This window comes from Bombina bombina, chromosome 9, assembly GCF_027579735.1.
Source record: "Bombina bombina isolate aBomBom1 chromosome 9, aBomBom1.pri, whole genome shotgun sequence".
Lineage (NCBI taxonomy): Eukaryota > Metazoa > Chordata > Amphibia > Anura > Bombinatoridae > Bombina > Bombina bombina.
The window spans coordinates 193,109,546-193,132,901 of record NC_069507.1 but is presented as its reverse complement, the minus strand read 5'-3'; positions in this window follow the sequence as shown (position 1 = coordinate 193,132,901).

Genomic DNA, 23,356 nt, shown 5'->3' with positions numbered 1-23,356 from the left:
TACTTTAAAATTGTAATATAAGCTCAATTTAACTTGCAAATGAGTGCGAAAACACAATATCGCTTGCGCAAAAACAATAGTGCTCCAACCGTAATCTGGTCTTATATGAGGGGAAGGTGCAGAGATGTGTCTGCCTGCACAGACCATGAGATCAGGACAACAGTGATTTATAACATTCATAAGTAATGAGGAGCTAAACATTATTAGACTTTATTAATAATAACATAAATCAATAACTGAGTAAGATACATTTTTTTTACCATGAGAATATAAAGATTATTTATATTTTAATTATCACTTGCAGTAGGAAAAAAATCACAATTAAAATGCAAACAGAAAGACACAAAAACTATCACTATTTGCAGGAAATGATGCCGGTCCGCCTGCAATAAATGTCCCCTGCATTTCTGGCTGAGAAAAAAAAACACTGCATAAGTGCAATTAGAAATAGCTAACTGAAATATATTAAACGTGCACTACTAAACTGTCATACAAGAAAAAAGCTAACTGGACAAGAAGAAAGCTGTGGGCGGAGCTTGGTGGCCATTTTCAGTTGCAAACAAACGATTATTATTTAAAAGTTTCATGCACTTCTTACAAGCTTATAGAAGTGGCACCCTTTGCAAGCTGCTTGTCTGGTATGCAACAATAAGGTATAAAGAATAAATATTTGGTCTAGACTGTCCCTTTAAGGAGGTTAAGCACTGATTAAACTTAGTTACTATTGCAAAGAATGATTTTCCTCTCATGATTGTTGAAACTGATAAAATCATGTGACACCATAAAAGCTTAGGGAGGGAGGGAAAAGTCTAAAAAAATTATCACATAAATTGTCTAAAAGTATTAACCCAAACCTCCCTGAGAGAAAGTTAAACAAACACATTTTCTAGATGTATTTTACTTCAAATAGCTGCAAAATAAATAATTAATGTATTTAACAATAATGTTTCACTTGTAATAATGAAACATTGTATTCATTGTTGAACTGTCAAGTTTAATGGTTCTTTAACACAATGATGCCCCCCCCCCCCATTTAAAAACTCTACAAAGCCCATTCTGTCTCACCCATACACAAAGGATGTGTGTATATCCCAAAGCTAAAAAAAAAAAAAAAGTTGTACTCTGTTGGTTATGTCCTAATAAATACATAACTTTGCTGTGAAGAAGTGGTGCTGCTGTCTTTTATACAAAGCTAAAAAAGGCAACAACTAGAGTATTCACAGCAGTACCTACAGAAACAGTTTTACTGATAGGGTCAATTGATATAATGAACAAACAACCATTTGACATCATCACTAGAGGTATCTGAGGAGTACTTGCAAGCCTTTGTCATGCACTCACTTGACAGCTATATTTTTATTAAACAGATCAGGCTAGCAATAAGTGTGTTATATTTAGAACAAAATCTGGCATTATCCGTGAATGGTTTAAAAGAATCAGGGCCGTCTTTAATATTGACTGGATCCTGGGCGAAAATTTTCTTGGGCCCCCCCCCATGCAATTTCGCTCTCCACCCCAACATCCCAAAAAACAACTAATTCAATTTTTTTTTTAATTATTAGTCCAGCAGTGGATTATCCACTGCTGAGCTAATCATTTAAAAAATCTAAATAAATTGCAATATGTGAAACTGGACCTAAGCAGTACTAATAAGTAAATAAATATATACATTCCTCCACTGTGGATTCATTTAATATTCTTTTGAATGTGATTCTGGTGTGAGGTTAGCTGGTTAAAGAGATTTAGGGCAGCCAACAGGAGCAAAGCAAGGTAAAGACTGAGGAGGAAGCATGGAGGTGCAGTATACGTTTACTGACTGGAACAGCAGAACTACTATGGGAAGCTGTAAAATCTGAGACAAAGAGAAAACAAAAACTATAAAAATAAACCTTACATTAATGTGTGAAGTATCAGCATGACACTATACATCAGCCACAGCAGCACATGTCACTTCTTTGCTAGGAACAAGTTCCCTCTCACCTTTCACTAGACAATGCTGCATCGGGAGGGGTGTGTGTGCACTCACTTATTCTTCCCACTGACACCTTTCTACAAAGCACTGTTCCCCTAACAAACTTCAGTTAGTTGATGTTAAGGCCACAGCAGAAAGAGCAGGGATAAGGGGGCCAGCAGACTGGATGCTCTCTGTCCAAGGCTGCATGGATACAGTGTGAGATGAGTCACACAGCCTCAAGACTGAAGAGAGCAGTGTATGCAGTTGCACAGATGCTCAAATCCTCACGTGCTTGCCGCTCCAGCTTTCTGCTGCATGCGCCTACAGTCAGCCCTACCCAGAAACAATCCCTACCACCAGAGCAGTTACCTGGTAACAGTGGTAACCCCAGAAGGACCTTTTATGATGCAGTGGGAATGGCTGTATGCTGAGTTAGGGCTTTGCATTCAGTGCTGCACAGTGCACATCTAAAACAGCACATGGCAATAGCTTGGCATGTCACATGACACCGGCACGGTCTGGCACAGTTGACTGTGACAGTATTAGGACTGAATGTGTGTGTTCCCCATGTCAAATCAGCAGTCTGGTATGAACCATTAAAAAAAAAAAAAAATTTTTTTTTTTTTTTTTTTTAGGTCCCCTCAACGGAAACTGGGCCCTGGGCAGCTGCCCCTTTTGCCCTGTGTTAAAGACGGTCCTGAAAAGGATTATCGGAGAATATTAATGAGGCTGACTTTTTTTTAGGGTGCTCAATACTTTTAATGGGTAGAACAAGGTGCACCATTATCGTTCATATTACAAGTGGTGAGTTAAGCATTGAGCACGAGCCTGACAGAAATCAGTATAGAAAAATGTAGCTCTTTTGAAGACCTGAAGTGTAAACACTTGAATATACGTATAAGAAAACACATGTTTAATATATATAAAATAAAGTATTCTTCAAATTCAAATCAGCCAATAGTATTTCAGTAGCTCTCATCCTATTGGCTGATTTGAATTTGAAGAATCAAATCAGCCAATAGGAATGCAAGGTACGCCATTCTGAAACGGCTAACTCGCATTCAACTTCAGTGTACGGCGGTGACTGCATGAAGAAGACGCTCCATGCAGGATGGGATCGGCTTCCAGGATAGCTCCGCTCCGTGCCACCTGATGGATGGTGTTGCCGCCTGGATGAAGACTTCTCGCTGCCTGGATGAAGATGGATGTCTGGACTTGAGGAACCTTGAGTAGATATTCTGGGGTTAGTGTTAGTTTTTTTTTCTTCATTTTTTGGGTGGGTTTTTTTTTAGATTAGGGCTTTTGACTTTTGTAAAAGAGCTGAATGCCCTTTTAAGAGCAGTGAAAAAGAGCTGAATGCCCTTTTAAGGGCAATGCCCATATAAATGCCCCTTTAGGGGTAATGGGTAGCTTAGTTTTTTTTTAGACTTAGGTTTTTTTAGACTTAAGTTTTTTATTTTGGAGGGTTGGTTGGGTGGTGGGTTTTACTGTTGGGGTGACTTTGTATTGGTTTACAGGTAAAAGAGCTGTTTAACTTGCCCTACAAAAGGCCCTTTTAAGGGATATTGGTAGTTTATTGTAAGTTAAGAGGTGTTTTTATTTTGGGGGGCTTTTTATTTTTATAAGGCTATTAGATTAGGTGTAATTGTTTTTATTTTTGATAATTTAGTTTATTATTTTTTGTAAGCTTAGTGTTTTTTATTTAGTGTTAGGTTTTTTAAATTTGTAACTTAATTCTTTTAATTGGTAGTATATTTTTATTTTATTATAATAGTTATGTTAGGTTAATTTATAGTTTAATGTTAGGTTTATTTTTATTTCACAGGTAAGTTTTTATTTATTTAAATAAAGTTATATTGTAATTTTAATTTAAAGTTAGGGGGGTGTTAGGTTTAGGGGTTAATAGTTTAATTTAGTGTTTTGCGATGTGTATGGGGCCGGTGGTTTAGGGGTTAATAGGTTTATTTAGTGGCAGTGATGTGGGAGGCCGGAGGTTTAGGGGTCAATAACTTTAATATATATAAATAGTGTTGGCGATGTGGGTGGGCGTCAGATTAGGGGTTAATACATTTATTTAATAGTCGGGATGTGTGTGGACGGCAGATTAGGCGTTAATACATTTATAATAGTGTTTGTGATGCAGAAGGGCGGTGGTTTAGGGGTTAATAGGTAGTTTATGGGTGTTAGTGTACTTTGTAACACTTTAGTTATGAGTTTTGTGAAACATTTTTGTTTTGCAAAATCCATAACTACTGCTCTCAGATGTATCATGTCGGTATAGGCTGTAACGCAAGCTCTTTAGCCGGACTGCACAACCTGTAATACCAACGTTATTAAAATCCCACACAAAAACTTTTTTTGATTGCGGAATGGACTTTGCATTACAGTCTAAAATGCTTGCAGTATTGGTATACCCACACGACTCGTGATATGCATTACTGGCCATTACGCTGGAATGGCCATTTTTTCATCGTTAAAAGCCTTCCCGCAACACTTGTAATCTAGCCGATAGTGAGTTGTCAAGACAGCTAGACTTTATCACTGGTTGACCAGATTTTCTTACATAGCTTGCCCCTTCTTATTGCAGAACAGCCAAGTGTGCAAGAATTGGAAATTTTTATAGGTCCCTTAACTGTTTTGAATTTAAAGGGACAGTCTACTCCAGAATTGTTATTGTTTGAAAAGAAAGATAAGTCCTTTATTACCCATTCCCCAGGTTTGCATAACCTGCACGGTTATATTAAAATACGTTTTACCTCTGTGATTACCTTGTGTCTAAGCCTCTGCAGACTGCCCTTTTGTATCAGTACTTTTGACAATCTTGCATTTTAGCCAAACAGTGCTTACCCATAGTTAACTGCACAGGAGTGAGCACTATGTTATCTATATGGCACACATGAAATAGTGCTGTCTAGCTGTCAAAATGTACTGAGATAAAAGGCGGGCTTTAAGAGCTTAGAAATTAACATATAAGCTTACCTAGGTATAGCTATCAACAAAGAATACCAAGAGAACAAAGCAAATTTTTAGATTGAGTCAGGAGCCCAGGTGAAGGGATCAAGACTAGAAAAAGTGCACTTTGGCAGCACTCCCGTCCCTGATTGAAATAATTAATAATGAACTCACATTCGGGACCAAAAAGTTTCTATTCAAAAGGATTGACTTAAAACATAACTTTTATTTAACAATAATTATAAAATTAGTATGTGTATGTGTGTGCTTTAAAAACACATAGGAACTTGGTTGTGAATGTTGGCTAATATTCAGTTGGACAATCTGATTATGCAGACATATAGGGTACCTCAGAGGGGTCCCACTTTTATATAGATGGTCGTTTGTGTTTATATCTTATGCTAGGGGTGAATTGGGGTATTTCACTGTGGGCACTGGAGAAAGCCGAAACAGCATCGGCGAAACATGTCAGGGGGGGTATAGTCCAATACACACCCCAATTAGCCGTTTTTAAATGGCATAGGAACTGGCTGAATATTACTTAATCTAATGCGTTGGCAATCTAAAAAACTTATATTTAACATATACACTTGTAGTGGTTGATATAGGACCTATAGTCTATTGACCGGGACGGTCAGAATTACAATAGTAATCGGTGACACGCTTTGGGGTATAAGTCTGGGGTTAGGTAACTTCTAAACAGCGGTTTTCTAAATTGTAGAAGCCTAATCGATAAGCAATAAATGCCAAAATAAGGCATCTCTCTAGACTCGTTAGATAAGCTAACACCCAATAGCTCATTTACCGGGACGGTCAGAATTACACCAGTAATTGGTGACACCCTTTGGGGTAAAAGTCTGGGGTTAGTTAATTTGTAACAGCGGTTCTCAAAATTGTAGAAGCCTAATCGATAAGTAATAGATGCCAAAATAAGGCATCTCTCTAGATTCTTTAGATAAGCTAACACCTAATTCTAATAGACACTGTTTGTGAATTACCATAAGACGTATATACCACGCTATTATAGTACTAGCATTTCAAGCAGTGCAGGTGCCACTGAGTATCAAGTTAATGGTGACCGCAAATTTTACAAAGTGTACCGCATTTGAAAAATTAACACACTGACCCCTGCGGTCTCTGGCACTTTGATATTTGTACCACATGCCAGAGGTGTAATAGGTATAAAGGATATACTGGTTATAACAAACACAAATAAGTTATTCCACTATTCAACTCCAACAGCAATGCGTGTCCAATTCAAATTTATTTAAGCCGATAAAGGGCATTCTATTTGGACAACAATATATAAACCGTTGCAAACCTATATAAATTAAGAATCCAATCACACGTATGAGGTGAATGTCAAGTGACAACATATAGGTTCAACTTGAAAGAACACTTGCCAAAATAAGATATAATTTTTAAATTACCGGTACAAGGTAATAAAATAAAATTATTTCATACTCTCACAATAAGCCAAATATAAGATTCCCAATCCGAAAGTTTACACCAAGCACCTTTAGGTGAGGACTAAATAGTAGGTCCTTACAGATTTCGTATGTTATTAGCCATTTAAACTGGTAATTTATGCATAATATACAAAAAGAAAGAGGAAAATATATTGCACAAAGCAAATTCCAGTTCAGCTAAGAAAATTCCCTATCTCAAGACTGATAAGTCTTGTAAATTAAACAAGGTGTGATTTAGACCCTGTGTACTATTTGGAAGTAAGGAATATACTCACTATAATAAAATCTGTTATTAAATAGAGTGGCACCAACATGAATAATTTATGATATGTATATCTTTATTTTGCTAATATAAAAAGCCAAGGTATTGTGTGAGATATCAGGGTATTGATAGAAGGAATAAAACGTATCATACCACCAGATAGCCTGAAGTCCAGTATACCAAACCAGATCTGAGTATAGACTATATTAGATGTTACATCTGTAAAACCTGGATCAGATACTTGACCAGGAATATTATTAACTCAGAAAGTGCTACACACAGCAGCTAGAACATGAACCCACAGTGAAATACCCCAATTCACCCCTAGCATAAGATATAAACACAAACGACCATCTATACAAAAGTGGGACCCCTCTGAGGTACCCTATATGTCTGCATAATCAGATTGTCCACTGAATATTAGCCAACATTCTCAACCAAGTTCCTATGTGTTTTTAAAGCACACACATACACGTACTAATTTTATAATTATTGTTAAATAAAAGTTATGTTTTAAGTCAATCCTTTTGAATAGAAACTTTTTGGTCCCGAATGTGAGTTCATTATTAATTATTTCAATCAGGGACGGGAGTGCTGTCAAAGTGCACTTTTTCTAGTCTTGATCCCTTCACCTGGGCTCCTGACTCAATCTAAAAGTTGTTCCTGTGCACAAGCACCCCAGCTCACCCCAAGCTACACGCACAGACTGACATACATACAGACACGAATATATGTGTGTAGATGCATATATGTGTATAGAGAAATATATACGTATATAATACAGATATCAACCCAATTAAATTGAGCAACCCTGTATTTACAGTATTGTAGTGCTAGTGCCATTTCTTTTCCTCTCAACAAAGCAAATTTAATGATAAAAATAAATTGGAAAGTTGTTTAAAATTGCATGACCTGAATCACAAAAGTTTAATTTTGACCAGACTGTCGCTTTAAATGAACATTAACCTGCTTAGAACAACTACAGTTGCACGGCCACTACTCAAAATGCTTTTGTTTTTCCACCAGCTCTCTTTAAAACCAGTTACAAAAGCGAGTTGGTAAAGCTCTGCATATTTATACTGTGTGCCGCCATCTTGGTGCACACATATTTTTGCATCCTGTGACAGTGCTTTTTCACAGATTAGTGACATTGTTAGCTTTCTGACAGATGTATCTTGTACTTTTTTCAGTATCTCACACAATAGAAAGCTGACAAGTTAAATATTTTCACAGTTTAAAAGTTACATCCTATTATATAAAAGGCCAAGTGTGTTTGTCCAAAGCTGTCATGCGCGGTAGAGACAGCACGAGGACAAACACACCTGGCCTTACCTGACAATTCATGCTTTTTGCGGCGAAAGTGGGTGTGGCCAGATGGGAGCATGGGCGTGGCTGGGTGTGACAGGGGCGGGGCCGGGCGCTGTCGGCATCACAGAGAGGGGAGAGAAATAGAAAGAGAGGGGGAGAGACAAATAGAGATAGGAAAGAGCTAAAGAGAGGGGGAAGAGCAGAAGAGAGGGAAAAGTGCAGAAGAGAGGGGGAGAGAGAGAGCAAAAGAGAGGGGGGAGAAACAGAGCAAAAGAGAGGGGGAGAGAGGGGGGAGAGAGAGAGAGCAAAAGAGAGAGGGGGAGAGAAAGAGCAAAAGAGAGGGATGGAGAGAGAGCAAAAAAAAGCAGAGACAGAGCCAAAGAGAGGGGGGAGAGAGAGAGAGAGCGCAAAAGAGAGGGGGAGAGAGAGCGCAAAAGAGAGGGGGAGAGAGAGAGCACAAAAAAGAGGGGGAGAGAGAGAGCAAAAGAGAGGGGAGAGAGACAGAGCAAATGAGAGGGGGAGAGAGCAAAAGAGAGGGATGGAGAGAAAGAGCAAAAGAGAGGGATGGAGAGAGAGAGCAAAAGAGAGGGATGGAGAGAGAGAGCAAAAAAAAGGAGAGAGAGACAGAGCAAAAAAGGGTGGATAGAGAGAGAGCAAAAGAGAGGGGGGAGAGAGAGCGCAAAAGAGAGGGGTGAGAGAGAGTGCAAAAGAGGGGGAGAGAGAGCGCAAAAGAGAGGGGGAGAGAGAGAGCGCAAAGGAGAGGGGGAGAGCGCAAAAGTTGGGGAGAGAGAGGGCGCTAAAGAGAGGGGGAGAGAGAGAGTGCAAAAGAGAGGGGGAGAGAGAGCATGCAAAAGAGGGGGAGAGAGAGAGCGCAAAAGAGAGGGGGAGAGAGAGCGCAAAAGTTGGGGAGAGAGAGAGCGCTAAAGAGAGGGGGAGAGAGAGAGTGCAAAAGAGAGGGGGAGAGAGAGCATGCAAAAGAGGGGGAGAGAGAGAGCGCAAAAGAGAGGGGGAGAGAGAGCGCAAAAGAGGGGGGAGAGAGAGAGCGCAAAAGAGATAGAGAACGCAAAAGAGAGGGGGGAGAGAGAGAGCAAAAGAGAGGGATGGAGAGAGAGAGCAAAAGAGAGGGATGGAGAGAGAGCAAAAAAAAGGAGAGAGAGACAGAGCAAAAAAGGGGGGATAGAGAGAGAGCAAAAGAGAGGGGGGAGAGAGAGCGCAAAAGAGAGGGGTGAGAGAGAGTGCCAAAGAGGGGGAGAGAGAGCGCAAAAGAGAGGGGGAGAGAGAGAGCGCAAAGGAGAGGGGGAGAGCGCAAAAGTTGGGGAGAGAGAGGGCGCTAAAGAGAGGGGGAGAGAGAGAGTGCAAAAGAGAGGGGGAGAGAGAGCATGCAAAAGAGGGGGAGAGAGAGAGCGCAAAAGAGAGGGGGAGAGAGAGCACAAAAGTTGGGGAGAGAGAGAGCGCTAAAGAGAGGGGGAGAGAGAGAGTGCAAAAGAGAGGGGGAGAGAGAGCATGCAAAAGAGGGGGAGAGAGAGAGCGCAAAAGAGAGGGGGAGAGAGAGAGCGCAAAAGAGGGGGGAGAGAGAGAGCGCAAAAGAGATAGAGAACGCAAAAGAGAGGGGGGAGAGAGAGAGCGTAAAAGAGAGGGGGGAGAGTGTGCAAAAGAGAGGGGGAGAGAGAGCAAAAGAGAGGGGGAGAGAAAGCAAATGAGAGGGGGGAGAGGGAGCAAAAAACGGGGGAGAGAGCAAAAGAGAGGTGGAGCGAGAGAGAGCGCAAAAGAGAGGGGGAGAGAGCGCAAAAGAGAGGGGGAGAGAGTGCAAAAGAGAGGGGGAGAGAGAGCAAAAGAGAGGGGGGAGAGAGCAAAAGAGAGGTGGAGCGAGAGAGAGCGCAAAAGAGAGGTGGAGAGAGCACAAAAGAGAGGGAGAGAGAGCACAAAAGAGAGTGGGAGAGAGAGAGCAAGGGGTGGGACCGCTGTACTGCAAAAAATGGCCTGTGTGAACGGGCTTTAGGACTATCAACAAATATAAAAAGCCCTCATTAATACAATAGAGAAATGCAGCTGCTGTAAAAATGTACAGCTCCCACTTTGTATTGTGCAGCTAAACTGAAGTGCATGATACAGCTTGTGAAGAAGACAATATCACTGATACGTGCACCACTTCTGTCACAGTGTTAAGAACTCTTAAATTCCAAGATGGCGGCGCCCATAGTGAAGATGCAGAGCTTTATAACCAGCAATTCTGAAAGGTAAAATAATAGAATGGAGAGCTGCAGGCACAACCAATATACATTTTGAAACAAATGTCTTGGTAATCTGCAACCTGGGCCAACAGCCAGAAGAATAGCTTCTTTTTATTACTTGCAATTTATGCCAAGGAGAATAACATTAATGCTATATAGATATTGGCAGCAGAAAATAACCAGAAGGCCCATCTACTTTGCCCGTATTTCTGCCTGAAGCATTGGTTTAATCCTCAGGATAGAATATATATATATTATTTGTCATACACATGCCTGTGTGCTTTACATATATATATTCATTTATATATATATATATATATTATTTTAAAGTATTTTCCATGGGGTAGATTTACTAATGTCTGTCCGACATGATATGCTGTAGTGTATCATGTCCGACAGACATTGCTGAATGCCGACAGCATACGCTGTCTGCATTTATCATTGCACAAGCAGTTCACCAGAACTGCTTGTGCAATGACGCCCCCTGCAGATTCGCGGCCAATCGGCCTCTAGCAAAGGGTGTCAATCAGCCCGATCGTATAGAAAAAAGGGGAGCAAGGGTCATGTGTCCCTTGTTAAACGGACCCCCATGAATCAACCTCCTTATCTATAAATACATTTGTATTCACGCTATTTGCACGCTAACCTTTCTCCCTGACGCCTCCTATGAATATTAAGGTCATAAAATATTTTCTTGCACATTTTTTATAACAGTTTCTAGTTTATATTATTTCTTCTGAAGGCGAAATCATTATGATTTTTCCATAATATGTGACTGGATTAGTGAGCTATAATGTGGCATAACTAACTCATGTTTTCTTATTCTAATTTCTTATAAAATGATGTTTACCATGTTTCAAATGTTTAAAATCATCTTAAGCACGTTTCTTTTTCTTGCTGTCACTACTGTAACATTAATGTAATTAGCAGTGGATAATGCTTTTGAGCACTTTCGGGGCACTTTCCGCAATGTAAGATGCAGCGGTCATACACGTTTGTTCGAAGTGATTGACCGGCCCTTCCTTGCGTGATTGGTTGAGAGAAGGGGAGTGGCACTGCATAAAGAAGTTCTTGTGCAATGATACATGTGGAAAGTGGAAGTATAGGGGTAGATTTATCAAATGCTGGGCGGACATGATTCACTGCAGCGAATCATGTCAGTCCAGCATACGTTGTCGGCATTTTCTGGTGAAATGCTTGTGCAATGCCCAGGGCTGGATTTATATCCATATATATAGGCACAAAAACCTGAAGCGCCCCCAACCCCCCCCCCCCCCCAAAAAAGTGAAAAAAACAGAGGAATTTCTTTTTATTATTATTTAGGACAACTATAAATAAATATTTGATGTAAAACATTAAAGCTTAAGGTAATTATACACAACTACGTACACCAATTGCAATATTTATTGTAATGGAAGCTACACCAAAAATCAATATTCACTTAACTCAAATGGCCGTACAATTAAAACCGACCATTATCAAAAATGGATGGAACATACACCTATGAAATGTATTGCAGATATCTCTAGTAATTTCTTTTGTGTATTTATTGACAGAGGCTCCACAGGACTTCTTCAGCCTCTTGGGGTTAAATTGTGTACCCCTCAGTCACCCCCTTTATGGCCTGTTGGACAAATAATTCTGCATCAGATAGATCAATTTGCAAATAAAACACACTGACTTACAGTTAAGTTCACTGTTACTCACTCCTATGAGATTTTTCAACCACAGTGTATGCAAACACAACAGCTTGTCTGACCCCTCAAACACAGCCTCACTAACTGTGTTTTATTCCTTGTATGTGTCACAGGGAGTCAATGATATTCCTTGTTTAGAACTATATTACAATTCAAAAACAGAAAATATGCAGCAAAGTGCAAAATTCATAGCTGGATCTGTTCATCTATTTTTCACGCTCTAATATATTTGTATATGTGTTAGAGTAGGAATTTGATTAAAGTGTGTGTGTGTGTGTGTATCTATATATATCTATATCTATATATATATATATATATATATATATATATATATACTGTATATATAAATGTTAAATATATATGTGAATAATATATACACACACACACATATGTGTGTGTGTGTGTGTGATTGTGTGTATATTATTCACTTCCTTCATTACATTTTTCCTGTAATACATTTATCGTTAAAATAAATATTTAACTTGTATTTTTAAATGTGATTGTGTATGATGTTGTATCTGAATTTAAAAAATCTAAAGAAAAACCTATATAAAGGGACATAAAATGTGACAGTTTGCTAGGGCATTTTATTATTGCACTAGTGCTTGCACAGAAGTGTGTTAGCCTCTTGCAAAAGTTAAACACATAGTCAATGTCAGTCCTGAGACAGCAACACACATCTGTGCAGACTCAGATGGGCTTATAGGATGTTTACTGACAAGCCATTAGTGTATTGCTTTTCTGGAGATGACTTTGACTATGTGCTTAACATTTTGTTGGAGTTAAACACAGTTTTGGGTAAACACTAGCAATATTAAAACTAGCAAGCTCATCAACAACCTTTGCAGCCAATGGAAGAAAATATAAAATGTAGGTCTTTTTTCCACTACATGAAAAAAATCTTGCGAACTCTGATATTTATAGTCCAAATACACACCGATGTTAAATTTATTTTGTTCTGTAATATAAATATAATATGATCCTCTCAAAGGAAAAAATGGAGTGTAGATTATATGTAATCCAGGGGTCAACAAATGTGCTTAAAATTAGAAGGCAGTAAGAAGGAGAAGGAGCTCTACTTTTAGGACCTAGAGAGTGGTATTGTATATAGATCTATAGTACATAATCCAGAAAATTAGTCACGAGTCAGGGGTAAAATTCAATTTACCACAAAACACAAACATACCACACTCACTAGATAAAATAACAGATGAACAAGTTTTAATGTGATGTATGTATATATATTGTGTGTATGTATGTGTATATATATATATACACAAATATGCCATATGAGTGGTTTACACACATACACATTGTTATTTTGCTAGTTAACCTTTAGTAATCAAGCTCTTCATTTATAGCAACAGCCTTACAGTCTACAAACATCGTTGTCAAAGTGCCCTAAAGGCTGTAAATCACAATCGGCAGTGTGTAATAAAGAGCAGAGCAGCACATAACCTCCTCACCTCCAACGCCTTTATAGAACAAAAACATTCATCCTGAAGCAGAGTTGAACACCCTGGCTATCAAAATGCACTACAGCACATAACAAGTGAATACACTGCAATCCTCTCTGGTAGCCAAGGGGTTAAAGTGTGCTCTGCTAGTTATGTTGTCATTCTAGGCACTGCATTAGAAGCCTTGTACAGTCCTAACCTGTCCTGAAGTCTTAGTTCCTTCAACAAAATATGTCTGCTCCACATCAGCATGGAGCTTGGCTGTGTGTGAGGGATGCAACAGAAGTACAGAAAATAAAAGTGAAACTAACAGTAAACATGCCTGGCGAATATGGGAGGGGTTTAGTTTTAATCTTTGCCCCTCTCTCTTTCATGGCTCCCTGGACTGCTGTAACATATTCCCAATGAAACACTCGACTCTGTAAGTAGCTGGCAGCACAATTCTTAATAAAATTAATGCCCTCAGAATTTTTTTTTTATTTTTTTTTAAATACACTGACTACAGGCAGGAGCCCCTCACTGCAATGCGCCTGTAGGCACATGCCTACTGTGCCTAATGGGAAATTCAGCCCTGGCAATGTCCTACTGTGCCCTGGCAAATCCAGCCCCGTACTTGGTGCGCTGCTTTTTCACAGCTTTTTTGTTAAATATGGAGAACGTATTCAGGTCCGCGGCAGCGATGTTAGGCGATGTCAGGCGAGCGTATTGGTGCCGTCAAATGCAGCACAGTTGACGGCTTGATAAGTAGTAGTAGTGATAAGTAGTATTACATTTTTACAAATAGCAAATTTTTCTCTCTAAGTATTGGACTTTAGTATACATACAGAGAAAAAATAAAGAAGTGTGTGTGTGTGTGTGTGTGTGTGTGTGAACAGAGAGTGATATCATGAAGAGATCTGATTTCCCTGCAAGCTCAACTAATTTTAATGAGTTGGAGTTTCAAAGAACAAAACCAGCTATTTAATTTACAAAAATACACATAAAGGAGCAATTTTTCAAACATTCTATAGTCTGCAGCTAAAATAACAAGTCAATGAAAACACATTAAGGGAAACTATTTTCCAATACACTTTCCCTAAATTAAAGGATTACTTTCTGTTATAATTTTTAAGCTAAACAACTAACATATTAAAGTTAATAAACATTAATTAAAACCTACTGACCTATATTTTCTCCAAAATGAAGTTTCATAACGTTCTAAAAGTTATATCTTTTATTTGCCGATGATGTCACGTTATCCTGCCCACTATTTTCAGCACTGAGTGTTCAAAATACTTAAACCAATAACTTTGTGTTTAAAGCGCCATTTTGAAACCTAGGTATTGTAAACGGATTGGTACAGAGCAAAGGATACCCACGGAGTGGGTTTGGAAAACAATTAAATTTGCAGACAAGATTTCTGATATACGGTAGAGATATGTTAATGAAATGCTATTGATAAAAAGCGTATTTGGGGTAGTTAGTTATTAACAGGCATAGAAAATATTTACTTACAGTGGCCCTTTAACAGAAAAAGGTCCTGGTATTGTTCGTTTACTACACATAATCAAACATATTATATTACTTATACTAGTTTAAGGTAACGTGATACAAATCAAAATAAAAACAATAGTTAGTCCACTGACCATCTGATATTTGTCAGAAATGACAGTAACCCTTTTGATTACTTATTTGGCATATTTTGCATTTCACATTTAAGCTCACGTACCCAAGTTTAAAATATATGCTACAAACCCTTAGGCAGATAAACATGATATTATATGATTGCACTGAGCTAGTTGTCCAATGATATTGCACATCTTTTAACAAGAAGAGTTAATTTTAAAGCTAATTATGAGATGTGTATTTGGATATTTTAAAATAAAATAATATTACGAGTTAGATTCTTGTGTGAGACAATATCAAATGCTTTATTGAATTTAGATACCCTGGTCTTTTACTCTAGCACTATGTAAAGCATATGACTGTCTCACACAACAAACTAATTCATAAACTATACTGCTTTGGACTAAACTCAAGAACAGTAAAATGGGTCGTTTAGTTCTTGGGTCTGTTTTATTTGCTACTCCCCAAATGATACTGGTAAAGGCTTCAAGAGAATATATTATTTATTAGAGATGATACTGAGTTGAAAATTGAACAGTTTAAATGATTTTACCATCTAGCATGTATAAAATTGTTTAAAATTTCTAATTGTTCTCTCTTGTATCTCTTGTATTGAACTTTAGTATACAGAGATAAAATATAAATGTATATATAAATATGTATATAAATACAAATACTAACTTCAAGCAAATCTCGGCGAAACCGGAAGTGGCACTAATGTGTTAGGCTCCAGTATTTGCTTGAAGTTAGTATTTGTATTTATATACATATTTATATATACATTTATATTACAAGTCATTTTATATTTTTAAGAGAGTTCTGATTGCTTTATAATTGTATTGTTCTCATCTTGCATTAATTGCTAGTTCATTGATCAAAATCACTATGTATATTCTCACTTGATATTTAATGTGTTATGTTTCATCCTGTCTCATAAACCCTTTTTTTTACGTTTATATTTTATTATTATACTGACATTTTTTGTGATATTATCATTTGTGAAGCACATACTACAGATAAAAGGTTAAACACTTTAGGACATCCCCTTTTGGGAAGTCTCTGTACAGGTGTTTGTTGTTTGTAATTTGCTTAATTGCTTTAGGTGGTGTATATAGGATTGTCTTTATTCAGTGTGTAACATATGCCTGAAGAAACAGCGTTTGAGCTGAGAAACATGTTGCATTGATACAAGGAGGACAAGTATTTGCCCTACCTGTTGGTTCTTGTTTTTATCAATGTTTTAATAAACCTTTTATATTTTATACTTTGGAACCACCACTGGTATTATTATTTTTTTATAACCACCTTCATCCCATCCCCATTGGGACTGAACTTTCTGTTCTGATAAGCCGCTGCTCTGTTATTGAGCTTATCCCTGGAACCTTTCACCCAGTGTTTGGTGTTGCCTGTGCTGATCCAGCTTCCCTGCAGCTTCCCAGGAATCCTTTTGGACTGGTCCTGTTCCTGATGCCATATAGGATCACAGCAAGCTGGGCTGCTGCAATTGCTCAGTGCGTGCCTGATAGCACTGTATGAGTGCTCTGGATAAATGTGAGTACCCTGGTGTGATTTCTTCCACTATATTGGATCTCTCTACTGGTACACACATGCGCATCTTTTTTGTCTTCCCATGTTTTTTCCAGATGTCTTTCTACATTTGATGTAAGGAGAGAGCAGCTGACGTGTCCTGTGATACAGATTTTGCAGAACTTTATTCACCCTACCCATCTGGATTTTGAATTTGGGACTGTCCGTTTATCCCATTTTTTGGGTTTGAGTGTTATTTTTCTTGCATATAATAATTTTCTTATTTTATATATTTTATATTTTTTATATTTTCTGTGTGTGTATTATACTGTTCTTTTTTCCTATTTTCTTTATCATATTTTATTTTATTTCATTTTAAAAAATCCTAACACTAACCCCCGAAGATTCACAGATTGAGTGAATCTTCGGGGGTTAGTGTTAGGATTTTTTAACGGTGTATTGGTTGGGTTTTATTTTTAGATTAGGGTTTGGGCTGCAATAGAGCTAAATGCTCTTTTAAGGGCAATGGCCATACAAATGCCCTTTTGAAGGCAATAGGAAGCTTAGGTTTTTTTAGTTAGGCTTTTATTTGGGGGGTTGGTTGTGTGGGTGGTGGGTTTTACTGTTGGGGGGGGTATTTGTATTTTTTATTTACAGGTAAAAGAGCTGATTTCTTTGGGGCAATGCCCCACAAAAGGCCCTTTTAATGGCTATTTGTAGTTTATTGTAGACAAGGGTTTTTTTATTTTGTGGGGGCTTTTATTTTTTTTGTAACTTAGTGTTTGTTATTTTTTGTAGCTTAGTTGTTAGTTTTTTGTAACAGTAATTTTTTAGTGTAGATTTAAATTATTTGAGTAGGGTTAGGTTATTAAATATATAATATAGTTAATTTAATTTGTAGTTTAATGTAATTTTAGTATAACAGTGAGGGTAGATTAATTATTAGTTTAATATAGTTTAATCTAATTTTAGTATAATAGTTAGGGTAGGTTAATTAATAGTTTAATATAGTTTAATTTAATTTTATTATAATAGTTAGGGTAGGTTAATTAATACAAGCAACAAAGGAGAGGTGGCGCTTACCAATTATGGGGGTCCATGCAGCAAAAAATAAAAGTTGTAACTTTATTTGGGGCACACATTAAAACCAAAAAGGAGCCTAAACTCCATTAGCTTGAGGTAAGGGTCACAGCAAAAAGACATCAGACATGTCTCGCGTGGGACTCCACGTTTGTTCACTGCGGAATTCCAGCGTATTTGCGGTTGACGGCTTGATAAATAGGCCTCTATGTCTGAAAATAAAGAGTTTTCCTATTCTGAAAACTTACAGATCACTTGTTAGACTTCACAAACCTAACTCTACCACATGTCTGTCACCAATTAGTTTCAGCAGACATGATTAGATAATAAATGCAAAGCAATGGAGAGTATGCTAACTTAAAGGAACAGTCAAGTCCAAATAAACTTTCATGATTCAGATAGGACATGTAATTTTAAACAACTTTCAAATTTACTTTTATCACTAATTTTGCTTTGTTCTCTTGGTATTCTTGGTTGAAAGCTAAACCTAGGAGGTTCATATGCAAATTTATTAGACCTTGAAGACTGCCTAATCTGAATGCATTTTGATCACTAGAGGACATTAGTTCATGTGTTTCATTAAGATAACATTGAGCTCATGCACGTGAAGTTACCCTGGAGTGAGCACTGATTTGCTAAAATGCAAGTCTGTCAAAAGAACTGAAATAAGGGGGCAGTTTGCAGAGGCTTAGATACAAGGTAATTACAGAGGTAAAAAGTGTATTTCTATAACAGTGTTGGTTATGCAAAACTGGGGAATGGGTAATAGAGGGATTATCTTTCTTTTTATATAAAAACATATTTTGGAGCCCTTTCTGCTCAAATACCTAAAAACAAGAAAATTCATTTTTAATCAATATTAATATTTAATTTAATAATGTGTTTATTGTGTTTGTACTGTAAATAGTTTACATTCCAATGCTCTTCACATGGGGAAAATGTTCTATGTACATTTAAATAAATATTCCAATATCTATCTGTATAAACCTATATATATATATATATATATATATATATATATATATATATATATGCACTCACTTAAACATAAACACATCCACCAGGGTGCAATATATGTGAAAAAGAAAATACAAAATTCGAGAGGAAGATAGACACAGCACTCACCTGTTTTAGTAGAATAAAACTTCACTTTTAATAGGTCAAATTAAAATCCACATAGTTCCATAGTTGAAAGTTTTATTTTACTAAAATACTAAAAACCAGTGAGTGCTGTGTCTATCTCCCTCTGGACTTATATATATATATTTATATATAGAGAGATATAGATAGAGAGAGAGGCAAATATATATATTTTACAAAAAATACATCAGATCTATATATATATATATATATATATATATATATATAAATATCTATTTAAAAATAAATAGAACATTTTCTTCTTATGTGAAGAACATTGGAACGTAAAATGTGCACGACTACCTTCAGGTTAGTACGAGAGCGATAAGTGGTAGGTTTTTATGATAATTTCACCAGAGCAGTCACGTCTGAACTTGTGAGGTTTAGATTAGCAGGCCCTAAGTGAGTTGGCAATGGTGTAGAAGTCTCTTTTCCTGTGTTAATGCAGATCAGCAAGTGTAGGTCCCACCTTACACAGTCACAATGTGTTCTTTACTGTTTTGTAGAGCAGCCAAAAATTATACTACCACCCTCAGTCAACTTTTTGAAGGCTTGTATTAAAAGATACAAACTACACCAGAATTTGTATTGTTTTAAAAGATAGATAATTCCTTTATTACCCATTACCCAGTTTTGCATAACCAACACAGTTATATTTATATACTTTTTACCTGTGTGATTACCTTGTATCTAAGCCTTTGCAGACTGCCCCCTTGTTTTAGTTCTGTTGAAAGACTTGCAATAAGCCAATCAGTGGCCTCTCATTTGTAACTCCACAGGCGTGACCACAATGTTATCTATATGGCACACATGAACTAACACCCTCTAGAAAAACTGCCAAATGCATTGAAATAAGGGGTGGCCTCAAGGGCTTAGAAATTAGCATATGAGCCTACCTAGGTTTATCTTTCAACAAAGAAAATTTTATGATAAAAGTGAATTGGAAAGTTGTTTGAAATTGCATTCCCTATCTGAATCATGAAAGTTTAATTTTAACTAGACTGCCCCTTTAAACCCAAAGTAAATAGAATGGGGCTTCTTGGTTCAAGCTCACCTCTAATTAACTATTCTCTGAGAAATGTACTAAGTCTTTATATATATATATATATATATATATATATATATATATATATATATATATATATATATATATATTGCACAGACAAACACTACCAAAAGAAGAGAGCGCTTAGCTCCAATGTCTAATATGGAACAGTCTTACTTGAATAAAAAGGGGTTGCAATACACAGCAAATAGTCTCTTCAATAAAGTACTCAGTATGGGTGTAGCAGACAGAGTGTTCCTTGCTGCGGCTTTTGTTTCATTCAGGCTGTTTGTCCGACAGCCAAGCTTCAAAACTTCTCCCCCAGTCTGCCTCTCCAATTGCCTGGCAATTAGTCTTCTTATCCCGGCACCAGGTGAAATGACAGGTAGAAAGTCCAGCAACCAGAGATAACAAGTAAGGCAAGGAGTTTCCCAGGAAAACTTCCAGCAAGTAGGCAGAGGAGGGCACAAACAGAGTTTAGTAGTCAGCAGTCCAAATTGGCAACAAGCGGGCACAAAATAAGGCAGAATCTTAAGACAAAAGGAAAGTAAGACACGTGCCAATGATCAGTATACTGGACGTCAGCAAATGGTACCAAAAGAGTAGTCAGGACAGTCCAAGAGGTCAGGGTAGGTGACAAGCAGAGAATTGTCAAATATCCAGGCAGAGATCATCAGCAAATAGTAGAATACCAGAAGTAGCACACTCAGGATACAGAGAACAGACCTATATATATTTATGATCCTTGAACTCCACTTATATTACCATGTAATAAAAACAGGCTGAAGTATGCTCCATTTCCTGCTCCATTTCCTATCTTAGTTCAAAAATAGATGGCATTTAGTTAAATGCTATATAAGATGATCACATATAGGTTATTTATATTAATTTGTACTAGCTTAAGTGAGTTTGGACATGCGTGAAAGCATGTAAACATTGTCAAAATAAGTTGACTTCTAGAAATATTATATATAGTATTTAGTATATTTTATTCCTACTCATTTTAATGGCTACTTGTTTCTTCTAATCTTCAAATAGAAATTTGCATTGAATAGTGTAGGTATAGATTCATAAATGTTGGTGAACTAATGGTAAATGTGAAACCATAAAGTTGTCATTATAAATATTTAGGATATGTTTCCTATGCTAATGTTTACGGTAAAATGATACCCCCCAAAAAAATAATAATCTGTATTCAGTATGGTGGCTTTTCATTGTGCAGTATTTCTGTAAACTAGAGTTATTTTCTAAAAGTGCTTGGCCTGCTAAAAAACAAAACAAAAAATAAAACAAGGAATGATTTGTGCGTGTAATAAATTATATTTAAATGCAATGAGTTCAGATGCCTAAAAAGAGCTTTAACTCAGGAGTTGTGAAATAGCTTAGACACAAAGGGGTTAATGATTGTAGCCTATGCAAACACAACAGATTGAGCTATATTGATATTATATATCAATAGTTTCAATACCACGTTAAAGTTATGTCGGATAAATTACTCCACAATGCATAACATATGCTGCAAGAACAGCTTCTGCACAATTTTAATATTTATGAAATAAATCAATTTTCCCTTGTAAGGTAAGAGTTAATGATCTGTGTGTGATCATGTCACAAAATGCAATTAATAAACTGCAGCATCAGCTAAGAAATGAAAATGCCAGCAAAAGCGTATCGGCTAACGTACATTTGTAGATGGAGTGGAATTCTCTCATATGGGTAAAGGAACTTAATTCAATGTCATTTGTCACTTTGTAACCATTTTATAAATGGAAGTAAACTTGAAGATAATGATAGTGGCATTTTGCATTCAAGATTTTTATTTTGTTTGACTTAAGTGCTTCCAGAAACAGCAATATGCAAAAAATATTTCTGAAGGTGCAACTACTGTTCTTGGTATACTATTGCATTCTCAGCACGTACAGCTTGTTTCTTTTTTTGTTCTTCATTTCATCTTTTAAATGTGTATAGATCACTGGAATTTGATCTGACCATTAAAGAAATGTAGTCAAGTCCTTTAAAATAAACCTTTTCACTATACTTTAAGGTTTGGGGGGATTTCCACAATATTTTAACTGTGATAAAATGCTACGTGGGGCATATGTGCTTTGTCAAGTATTTTGTTAAAACTGAATATGTTTTAATATACATTTAAGATGAATTATGTTTAACAGGTCATATTCAAGGCCTTTGTCAAGCTATTCTGCAAGTCAATTTCCTTACCCTTTATTTGTGACTCTATTGAAATGGGGACCACTAAACTGCACCCAGAAATACCTTGCAACACCCCTAGATGGTGCAGCAATGCTCTGAAGCAGTATGAGTCTGCCTTTAACGGCAAAGCCTCTGCATCAAAGCCAACCAATAGGGGAATTATGTAATAATATAGCTTAATGTTTTGTGTTAAACACTTACAACAGGTCATTTACAGTTTCTTGTTGATTTTTAACAATAAGGGCTGGATTACAAGTGAGGAGCAAATTGTTTTGCGCTAGCGCAATCGCATTTTTGCAAACCTTTTTCATTCCTCTGATATTACAAGTAGAGCAAAATTGTGATTGCTCTAGCACAATGACCCTTTACGCTTCAATCCTTAATGCGATTTCAGAGCTGTGGTTAACTGTTTTCCAGAAAAAAAACTTACACAAAACACTTCAAAAATATGTTACAAAGTACAGCTACACTCATAATAACACCATCTAATCAAAAAAGATATGAGATTGCGTGTGTAAGAAAAAAAAGGATGCGAAGGGCTTAAACATTGAGATACATACATATACATTGCTAAATATGTATTTGTATATATATATATATATATATATATATATATATATATATATATATATATATATATATATATATATATATATATGTACTTATATATTAATGTATTTTTATGTGTATATATGTTCATATAAACACATAAAAACATTAAGTGCATTATATCCCTTTGCGATTTAGGAGGTAAAAACATAACACATATTGATGCAATATTCATATTTACAAAAGATTATAACTATGTATTTACTGTAAATATTTGACATTTGATCATGTGAATATGCTATGTTGTTTGTGCAATGGGTGTTTGTTTTTCAACAATTTTTGTTTCTCCATTGACTTCTATGGGGAATGCAAACATGCGATGGAGTTTGCATGCTCTCGGGTGTTTTTTCACTTTTTTTCTCCATTGATCTCTATGGGGAATACATGCACGCACACGCAAACACTTGTTAGGTTTTTTGCACTATTCGGGTTAACGCTTGCACAAAATACGTTTTTTTGCTACTTGTAAAACGAATGTAACCCAACAAGCGCAAAAATTTAAATCCTAGCAGAGTTTTCGCTTACGCAAAAAACAAACAAATACTGGGTCACTTGTAATCTAGCCCTAACAGTGTTATTCTCCCATTTTAGTGGCACAACATATGGTGTTACATACGTAAAGATTAAACCCACACATTACTATTCTAAACTCCACGCATCAGCAGGTCAGAGCTCCAAAAATTAACAGAAACAATACTGAGCCCCTGCCAAGCTCCGCCCTTCAAGTCAAAACCGTATGCCACCATGGGGTCTAGGGCCAGCAGGTCTACAGGGAGAGACCTGCTGTATCCTGCCCCTCCCTTTAGATC